Source organism: Amblyomma mixtum, chromosome 10, assembly GCF_055824585.1.
Source record: "Amblyomma mixtum isolate Tamu chromosome 10, ASM5582458v1, whole genome shotgun sequence".
Lineage (NCBI taxonomy): Eukaryota > Metazoa > Arthropoda > Arachnida > Ixodida > Ixodidae > Amblyomma > Amblyomma mixtum.
The window spans coordinates 102,411,770-102,422,315 of NC_143021.1; the positions used below are offsets into that span (position 1 = coordinate 102,411,770).

The 10,546-nt window shown below is 47.8% G+C and overlaps 1 pseudogene; it reads right to left on the minus strand.

Annotated features, from left to right (window-relative positions):
* Positions 1 to 725: 725 nt before the first annotated feature.
* On the minus strand, positions 726 to 2,457 carry LOC149326563 (uncharacterized; annotated as a pseudogene).
* Positions 2,458 to 10,546: the final 8,089 nt, after the last annotated feature.

Genomic DNA, 10,546 nt, shown 5'->3' on the forward strand with positions numbered 1-10,546 from the left:
CCTGCGCATCTCCGGCCTTCGCCGCCGCTGCCGTGGTCACCTCCGCTCAAAGTCCGCTGCACTAATCCACTTCAGCTAGGAGGGGGGGGTGGGGGGGGCATCACAAGCACCACACTGCACCGCCGCCGTCTGGAGGTTGTCGATCTTGTAGACTGTTCACGGTTGCTGCTTGATCGGGTCCACGTGGACAGAAGTACAATCACCACAGCGGCTCGGGGCACTCCGGATGGCCGAGAAAGAGCATAGCCTCCTTTATACTTTCTGTCGCTGTCAACGCGCCGCGCGAACTATACAGCGGCGCCGTCGGGTAAAGTTGCGCGGCGCTGCCGCTCCCGCCCCTGGGGCGCCAATGACGTAGGTGTCGAGGCGCACAGGTGCGAATGCTGGCGCGAGGATGGGAGCGCTGTTATTCGCTCGCGGGATAACGGCTACTAAGCGTGAATCGTAGAAACTCGTTATATTTGCTCGTAAAGCTGACATTCTCTAAGCATAAAAAGTGATTACGTTAGTTATTAGTAACACCAACGCTATGACATGTTATGTGAGGCAGTTCCAAGATACGTGGGCATGGCTCGAAAAACTGCATGACTGCTCCGCTAGCGTAAATGGTTATGGAACAGTTACAATGCTAGTCTACGCTGCGCTAAAGCAAAATTTAAGAAGAAAGGCATCAACATTTATTTACACATTTCACAACAGCATCTGTGCTACAAGAGCAGCTACTTTTACAGCTTCATGACTTTTCGTGAGAGTTGCTTCTTCCGAAACAGCGGCTTATACAAATCATTCTTGTCTGTTATCGAGGAGGCGTAGTTCACCAGCAGTGGTCTGATGAATCTACTTGTCACAAGTAGAGAAAAATGTTCTCGGTGACTGCTGTCACTGACAGGGCACGTCAGCAACCTTGATTTACAGATGGCTGAAACATCTGCATCGGTCACGTTTTTCAATGGATTTTCAAGTCGTGGGTGTTCATTTAAGCTTGTCTCCACAAACAGCCGCAGCGTGTCTAAGATATAGAGTAATTCGTCAGATGGGTAAAGCAGGCCACCACGGTCCTGTTCTCGCGTGAACGGCTCGAGTGGGTTCCAAGTGGGTGGCTTGGTTGTGAGTAAACAGCACTGCTCACATTACATTTGTTCACTTATCACAGGAGCGATGTAGCCGCCTACATAAAACGTGGCCGACAGCTTCAATGTAGGTAGAGTAGCAGGGACATGCAGCACGTCTAAGCATCCCAAGACTTACAAAGCAGCCTCTGGAAGCTCATCGCTCCTCCCAAGTGCACATAGCCCTGCAGTCCTAAGTACAGTGCTGTGGTGACTCTCGTGATATAGCACGTTGCTGTATTCAGATGTCGCGGCAATTCCCGTCTTCAAGACTTTTTCTAGTCCTGAGAGTACGGACCGCACGTCAAGTTGGTCGTTGCATCCCAGTGACCGCCTCAGGGTTCCAAACAGCGCTTCAATTGGGTCACTGCTGAATTTCCGCGTTAGTACAAAACAGAACTTTTCCTCAGCTAACAGATAGCGAATGCAGCAAGCAGTCGAATAAGTTGTGAGCAGAGGGGCCTCGTACGTTTAGGCTGTGAAAAAGGCACGAGGATAAGTTGCATCTTTCTTCATTTGGTCGATATATAGCGGAAATGAAACTTCCAGCCATTCCAGCCTAGAATCATTTTTGTCGTCCAATTGCCTGACGTCAGGGAAATTTTGCTCAATATGTTGGTACTTGTTGCAGGGGTCGTGCAGTAGGAACCACCGATGGATGTTCTTCATAAAGAGTATTGTTGGTCCCGCATAGGCAAATGATGTATGGAGCTCTGTCCTGCGTGCTCTTTCAAAACCTCCAGAGGAGATGTAACGCCTGGTGAAAAGAACTTCGAAAGCTCGTTTGGCGTTCATTTTTTTCAATATTGCTCGGAAAAACATGTTTACTGGTTAGACTCCTCACAGGTTTTACAATCCAATCTTTCTGCATCTCGTAGAGTTTCTTCAAGTGAGATGACGAAACCTCTCCTTTCTTTCCAAGGTCGCGTGCAAGGAACTGAGAGCGGATGTTTTAAGACGTGGCAAAATCAAAGTTTAAAAAAAGTAGCCGATTGGGATTACACGGATGCTGTATCCTGTACGTGGGGAATCCGCCGCAGAGGTCCTTCATGGCACTCACGTTTACTTTATGGTTGTCGCTCACAAGGGGCACGACCTTGAAACCTGCCTCTTCGACCTTAGTGAGAACATATCGCATCAATTTGGACAGCTGTGCGCCATTCAGTCCTTTCGTAAAAAAGTACGATGCTGGTATTCTGTATGGAGTAGACAGGCCGTTAATTACAAAACAAAGCAAATAATTTGCCAGTACCGGCAGACTGTCAAGATCGGTGGCCACATCCATGTCCACATGGCCTACGAAGCTATCTTGCTGCTTGTTGTACTGTAACCTTGGCTTTATTCGCATCTCGTCGACGATGAGAGAACATACTCTGGACTGCTGAGATTCAAGCTTTTCAAGCTGTGATTTCAGCCGGGCTTGTACCAAGCGACTTAAACCGTTCTCTACGGAGGTACTTCCAATGAAGTTTTGTAGTGTGTTCCTGCTTGGAAGCTTCAACAACTTCTCCTTTCGGGCATGCTCATAGGCCTTTGTAGAAAGATGCCTAAGTACAATGCAGTGTCGCACTACATCTTCCGACCATGTTGACATTTTTTTCTTGAAATTGACAACTTGGTTGAGCAGGAAAACTGCAGCAATGTTTTTTTTCTTCCGCTTGTTCCCGGATAAATGTTATATCCCCAAAATTACTGTCTTCTTTAGGCCTTTTCAGCTCCATTTTATATTTGTCTACCGTGGTGCAAAGCTTCTCTATTTGCTTTTTTATGTCACTCTCCTTTCTCTTCCACTTTATTCTTTCCACTGCCAGCCAGTTGGAAGATCTGATGTCATCTTGCGTTGTTTTGTCGGCGCGGACGAGTTCCTGTTCTTGCTTTGTACAAATGGCTCTTGATTGGTGTTGCGTCACTTCAAAATAGTTGACACCTGTAGTTGGAGCGGCTTCAGAGACCTCACTGTCAGCATCAGACGTCGGCATTTCCACGTTCGTGCTTTTGTCATGCTTCATGAGTTTTTTCGCTGGCTCATCTTGGCTATGGTGGGCCTGAAAAGCTGCCCTTTTTCTTCCGCTTACACTGTGCCTCTCCTTCAATACTCTTAAGTTGCAAGTACGACGGGTAGTCACTGAACACTGATGGTACAACTCCCTTTTTCAGACGGCGCCTTTTGCCCTCTGCGAAGTCAGAGATTTTGAAATGTTGGCTGCATGCCCTTGAATTGTTGGAAGTGCAATTAGGTACCCTGTCATCTCTTCGAATTGCTTCCAGCCATTGCTCACGCTGCGCAGCTCGACGGGGATCTCATGAAAAGAAACGCCAGGCTCCCTTCTTTTTACTGTCCAACCGGCACAATGGTGCGCAGCAGTATGCCATTGGGATCCGTAAGGAGAACAATTTCGGTATCAGCGGTTGCATTCAATGATTCAGCGCGTCGTGCAAACAATTTTTTTTCTAACTTGAAAAACAAGGAAAACAAACATACGCGTTGTATCTTTCGGTTTTGCTCACTCCAAAGTAAGGGTCACGATAGGTAAAGCTTGTGTTTTTATGTTATCAAAGAATTGCACAATTATCCTACACACTGCAAAAAAAAAATACTTGCCTGGAGCACATGCAACATACCACACAGACAAGCTAACCAAGGAAGAAATTAGCACCGCAGACCAAAAATACACGCGCACATTTAATATTATTGCCTTAATGACGCGTAATAAACACAGTTTCTGGTGCTGTCGTTATTTTTCACAGGCCTCAATGCGGCTGATTTAGGAGTTTTGCGGTTTCCGATGCAAGAGAGGGACACAACGATTGAGTTGACAACAATGGAAACTAATATAGGCTTTGTATCATTCGGTTTAGCTCTCTTTAAAGTAGCCATCATTCCAATAGGTAAAGCTTCTGTTTCTATTTTATCACAAAATTCCACAATTAGTGTGTGTTGTAAGGAAAAAAAACTGCGCAGGAGCACATCCAACGTACTACGCAGACGAGCTAGGCAGGGAAACAATTAGTATTGGCGGTAGTGGTTTTTTTTATTGAAAATAATACAAAAAAGAGCATTTGCAGTCCAGAAAGCACGCGTGCACATCTCATATTACTGTTGTAGTATTGACGCGTGGTAAACGCAGTTTTTTGTGCCGTCGCTATATTTCACAAGCCTCAATGCAGCTCAACACTACGCAGCGATCGCCGGAGGGATAAATCAAAGCTGGCACTTATCACTTCGTGCAATGCTGTATTCCTGCGGCATCCGAAAACACAGAAAAGCGCAAGGAACACCTTGCATACTGCAAAAAAGCCCACGTAACATCGACAGAGCAACAGCACGTGACAGGTGGCTATCCGGGCTGCTGCGGGTGCCCCAACGTCGCTGTCGCCATCTCTCGGCAGCCAGCGGCGTAATTTCTCAGAGGAGGAGGAGCGCCGACGGCGGCCGCGGAACGCGGAGTTGCCAGGTCAGAGCTGTTTAGAAACCGGCTGCTGCGGCCGTCAAAGCAGGCGCCAACTTTGATAGCGATGTAGGTGCACCCGAGCGCGGATGAGATGCTTCTGGCTCCCTGAAAGATGGACGCCGCTTTAACCTAATTGTCCTGCCTGTACCTCGGTGGGCCCACTCTCTCTGGCACGACGGTTAACAACGGGGATCAAGTAACGCGTTTCCTTGTGTCACGTCCCTTCGTCGTCATTAGAGAATTTTCTTTGAAACCAAAGACAGTCGCCAGAAAGTGCTGCAAAGGTATCATTTCAAAACGCTCTGTCCCCTCTGTGTCGTTTTTGTTAGCGCCTGAGTTTTTAATAATGATCTTAAAAACGCTGCTAGCAACTGTACTACTTCAATAATTTTATTAGGAAACAGGCGGAAGGGGAAGCTTTTTGCCAGGGCCACTCATTGATCATTTTTCGTTCATTTAGGCGTATGTACTGTCCTGCAAAAACACCAACTGCCTTTTGAAACTAGTAACAATAATATCAGTGCAATAATATTAGCTGACAGGTGGAGAGACAGATGTATGTCGTAACATCAAAATGCCACATTCGTTAGTGTGTCGTTAATATCGAAAATTTAAACTGCAGCTGCTTGCTTGTGCACGCCAAAAAGCTAACCTGCGTTTTGATTACGGCGAAGAGAAAAAGCGTAGGATATACTTAGATTTAGCCGGACAAAACACACAAATACTTTGGAGAAATGATTTTTCTTGATGAATATCGCATAAATCGCTCAGGCCAGCAACGTCCGAGGCTTGACGGTGCGTCATCTTCGAAACATTCAGCGTTCTGTGCAGAGGAGGACAGCGACGGGGAATAACAGGAGTGACACTTGCGGCACTCATTTAATGCCGTCGCCCCTCCTTTCATCTCTTGTCCCATTTCACCCAGAACGCTGAACAATTCAGGTTTGTATTTCTGTTACAAGTCAAATCTCTTGTATTTAATTTTTTTTTTCAATTCTTGTTTTTCACTCCAACTCCAGTAAGTTTTCGCCTATGGTTGACTCGTGGACCACCGCACTGTAATTATTCTGCTGTCTTCTCGCAAACGTGTCCAACGTCTCGACAGCAGGCGGCATGTGACTGCATGCTTGCTGTTCTCAGCCAGCGCTTTCTCGGACCGGAGCTGCATACCGGCGGCATCATACAGTGATTTTTTGAGTGAATGATGAGCGCCGCAACTGGAGAAACAAAGCCAGGAACCGCTCATTAACTGAAGCGTGCAGAATGCTGGCTAAAAATGACTAGGAAGAAAATCAGCCTCTGCAGTTCCGACTGGAAGAGGCAAACACCGTGCTGAGCGTCCGAATGCAATGTAGCCTGCTGCTTTCCGTGCGTAGTATAGAAAGAGACATACCAGAGGCCAAAAAATTGATCAAAAAATCCGTTTTTCACTGCTCGGTTGCACACAGCCGCCCATCCAGCGCTGGCTCAGCGGTTTTACTGGTGTGGTTTTTAGAGCGCTGGCGCGTCCATCGCCCAACCCTGTGCGAGGAGACACACAAATGTCATGGCGATTCACATCACGGCTGCGAGTTGCGACATCCTTTCGGGAATTTTGACAAACAGCTGGGCCTGTGGGTGCTTTTTACTTTAGAAATTAATCCGAACACAAGAGGCCCTGAGGAACGCAGCATACTTAACGAACCCTATCTGAAAATTATGTTGATGCTGAGCACTCCTCGTGAGTTCGCGATTGGCTAGAAATGTGCGCTCGCCAAAGCTTGAAGAAAAGAAAGCCTATTATTGATTCGACGCTCATATCCCTTACATGATCAGAATGAGATGCAAGAATGGGTCGGTGCATTATATGGATACGATCATTCAGGACATGCTGTTGAGAGTTGAACCCAGATATATTGAACCCGGATTATTGGAATTATTTCCTACATCGTGCATGTTAATGCATGATGTTAATGCACGATGACCTTGCAAATTCTTTGCAAATGTACAGGAAAGGCACGCGCTACATTGATGCAATTGCCGCGGCCATTCGGCATAATGAACTGAGCAGCGCAACTTTGCAAGTTGCGCTTTTCCTGACCGCGTCGCTCGCGTAACGTGTCGGCTGCGTGTCCTTGACCGCCGGCAGGCATCGCTTGCGCTGTGAAATCATAATGCCATATGAACGTGGAGCAATGTTGAGGGGGCCTTCGGTCAGTTCGGTCCGTTCGGTCAGGCGTTCCGGATGCCGTCCGATACGCCATCTTTCCCCCCACTGTGTGGAGTAATTCGGGACGAACTACGCCTGGCAGCACAACAGCACAAAATTTCTGAGGTTAGTCGCAGGCTTGATGCAAGACCCACGTATGCGTCCATGCGACGTGAGGCCTTTGGGTACGATGCCACCGCCGCGATGCCAGTAGTGATCCAACCCAGCTTCCTTCGCGGCCACGATATGCCAGCTTACCAGCAACTGCGAGAGAGTGATGTGTGGTGCGCCCTGGATCGTCGGCCCCACTGCTATCACTGCGGCGAGGCGGGCCACCTGTACAGGGCATCCCCATACCGCCGCGTGGGCCTGCGTGGTTTCGCGCCGGACGACCAGTGCCCACAGGGCGGGGAACGACCACATGGGATAGCATCTCATCTCTCGTCACGCCAGAACCACGTCACTTCAGGCAACCGAGGGGCTCCATCCCCGTCGCTGAGGTGCAAGCGCTCCCCAAGCCCCTGTCAAGCTGCAAGCTACTCCGGGCGCCGTTCTCCCAGTCCATGCCAGACAAAACTGATTCCAGCGGCCTCTGGATTCGAGGATTTGGGAAGATCCTCCTACGCCACTACCATGCGACGATGTTTCTCAGGCAGCGACTAGCGACAGCATCCAACGAGCTACCTCCGATTTGTGTGTTACAATTGACGGAGTCGACGGGACCGCTTTGATGGATACAGGTGCCGATTATTGCGTCATGTGCTTTGCCCTTGCTCTGTAACTGAAGAAATTTTGACGCAGTATTCGGGGCCTAGCATTCGCACTGCTCGGGGTCGCCTGACAATCCCCGCCGGCACGTGCATAGCTCGTGTCGATATCCGTGGTTTTGAGTACGTCGGCGAACTTGTAGTGCTCGGTGAGTGTTCCAGGGACTTCATCCGCGGTCGCGACTTTCAGCAATGGAACGGCGCTGTCGTTGGCCTGCACGAAGGGCGGATCATGTCCTCGATGAAACGGGCCGTGGCGCGCACTGACCAGATGGTTCACGTTTCAGTGGTATCGTTACGTAGTGCGCCGCAGAAGAATGTTATAGGATGATTCGACAGAATACCAGGAAGCTACCGCAAGAAACTAAAGATCTCATTAAAAAACGCCAAATAATTTAATAAATAAGCGCATGCTTGCTGACATAAGGAAGTTTAAAATGTATAAAATCGAGCATGCTCTCAAGAACGGAGGTAGCTTAAAAGCAGTCAAGACAAAAATAGGCATAGGTAAAAACCAGATGTATGCGCTAAGAGACAAAGATGGCAATGGAGAATGTCATTTGCAACATGGATAAGATAGTTAAAGTAGCCGAAGAGTTCTACAAAAATCTATACAGTAACGGATATAATCAGAACGTAACTGAGAGAGGCAGTCAAGCACAGCAATGGGACATCGCGCCTGTAACGAAGGGTGAAGTAAAGAAAGCCTTAGGAGCAATGGAAAGGGGGAAAGCAGCTGGTGAGGATCAGGTAACAGCAGATTTGTTGAACGACGGAGGAAAGATTGCGCGAGAAAAAGTAGCCCCCTGTATACGCAATGCCTTGTGACCTCGAGCGTACCACGAGCTTGGAAGAACGCTAACATTATCTTAATTCATAACAAAGGAGGCGTCAAAGACTTCAAGAATTACAGGCCGATCAGCTTACTGTCCGTTGCTTGCAAGGTATTTATTAAGCTAATCGCTTAATAGAGTCAGGACAACCTTAGACTCCAATCAACAAAATTATCAGGCAGGCTTTCGTAAAGGATACTCGCCATTAGACCATATTCACGCTATCAATCGGGCGATAGAAAAATGCGCAAAATATATCCAACCCCTAAATATAGCCTTCATTGATTGCGGAAAAGTGTTTGACTCAGTGGAAACCCCAGCTGTCATGCAGGTATTGCGGAATCAGGGTATAGAAGAAGAGTTATCTGAAAATATTGGTAAATATAACGATTGCAGATACTTATAGCTGTAGTCCTCCATAAATTTAGCAATAAGATTCTAATCAGAAAGGTATCGCGAATGCTATTCGCCGCCTTGTTACAGCAGGTATTTCGGGGCCTGAAACGGGAACAGTTGGGACAAGAGTTAATGGAGCATTCCTAAGTAATTTGCGATCTGTATATGGCATTGCCTTGCTAAGTCACCCACGACATGAGCAGAAAAGCATGATAAATGAGTTAGACAGGCAGAGCAGAACAGTGCAGCTAAAAATTAACATGCAGGAAACCAAAGTAATGTTCAACAGTCTAGCAAGAGAATAGCAGTTCGCATTTGGTAGGGAGGCGCTGGAAGTAGTAAGAGAATGTGTCTATTTAGGGCAGGTAGTGACCGCTGATTGCGAGCATGAGAGGGAAGTAATCAAAACAATAGGATTGGGGTGGAACCTATAGGGCAGGTTCTCTCAGCTCATGAATAGCAGTTTACCAATATCCCTCAAGAGAAAAGTATACAGCAGCTGCATTTTACCGGTACTCACCTACGGGGCAGAAACATACAGGCTAACAAAGAGGGTTCAACTTAAGTTAAGGACAACGAAGCCAGCTGTGGAAAGAAAAATGATAGGTGTAACGTTAATAGATCAGAAGCGGGCGGAGTGGGTGAGGGAACAAACGCGGGTTAATGACATCCTAATTGAAATCAATAGGAAAAAATGGGCTTGGGCAGGGCATGTAGTGCGAAGGCAAGATAACCGCTGGTCCTCAAGGGTAACGGAGTGGATTTCAAGAGAAGGCAAACGTAGCAGGGGGCGGAAGGAAGTTAGGTAGACGGATGAGATTAAGTTTGCGGGGATACGGTGGCCGCAACTGGGAAAGGACAGGGTTAATTGGAGAGACTTGGGAGAGGTCTTTGCCCAACAGTGGGCGCAGTAAGGCTGATGATAATGCTCTGCGACTTGTTGACAACGATGCAACTGTGACACCCCGGTCCAGTGTCCTCGTTCTCGTGAGGAATGATTGTTTCCACGGCTACGAGGGCAACGCTGCTAGCAACGTACACCTGCTACTCGAGAAGGGAGTAGCCGTCACTCGCTAGCTCGTCCAACTACAAGACTGTTGTGGCAGTTTGCTCCTTGCAAATTTTGCTCGCGAGTTACAGCATCTCTCGCCAAGGGCATGGCTGCACCAGATGCTTCCTTACGTTACCTTTGCTTATAACAAAGTGATTGAGAGAACAACCCGCTTTATCCAGTTCCGTATTTTTACAGAAGAGCGCGTGACGTCGATCCGATGCTTCTGTGCGCTGGTGACGACATCACACACTACACACGGGCAGCTTCGCCGAAAAAGCCATTAAGCCCGTCAGTTCGCTTGCTTGCGCACCAAGACAAAGGAAAACACGGGCTCCCGAAATTACAACCTCCGCCCTAGGTAAGTGCCCTATAAACAGGTGAGGGCGTGTGGGTGTGGGCCCCTGTAAGGCAAAAATGGTTGTCCGAAATACAGTTTCTCCGCTATTAAGGACCGTACAAAGTATTCCGCCACGTCGGCAACGTGAATTATATATAAAGTCCTTCCTGATGGAAGTGCGCCCGTCGGCGACTACGAACTGATATTTTATTCCTTCGGGTGGCTTAAAATCGCAGCTCTCGCGTGACTGCAGTGCTCTTCACTCCGTATATTAAACTGCGCTCTCGTTCTCTGCATGCTATTCTTAACTTTTGTTTCCCGTCCTTATCGACGGTATTTTGCAACTTTCCTCTGTGGTTTTCCTGTCGACATTTGTTGTTTTTTTGCTTTTCTCTTTATTTGTAAATACT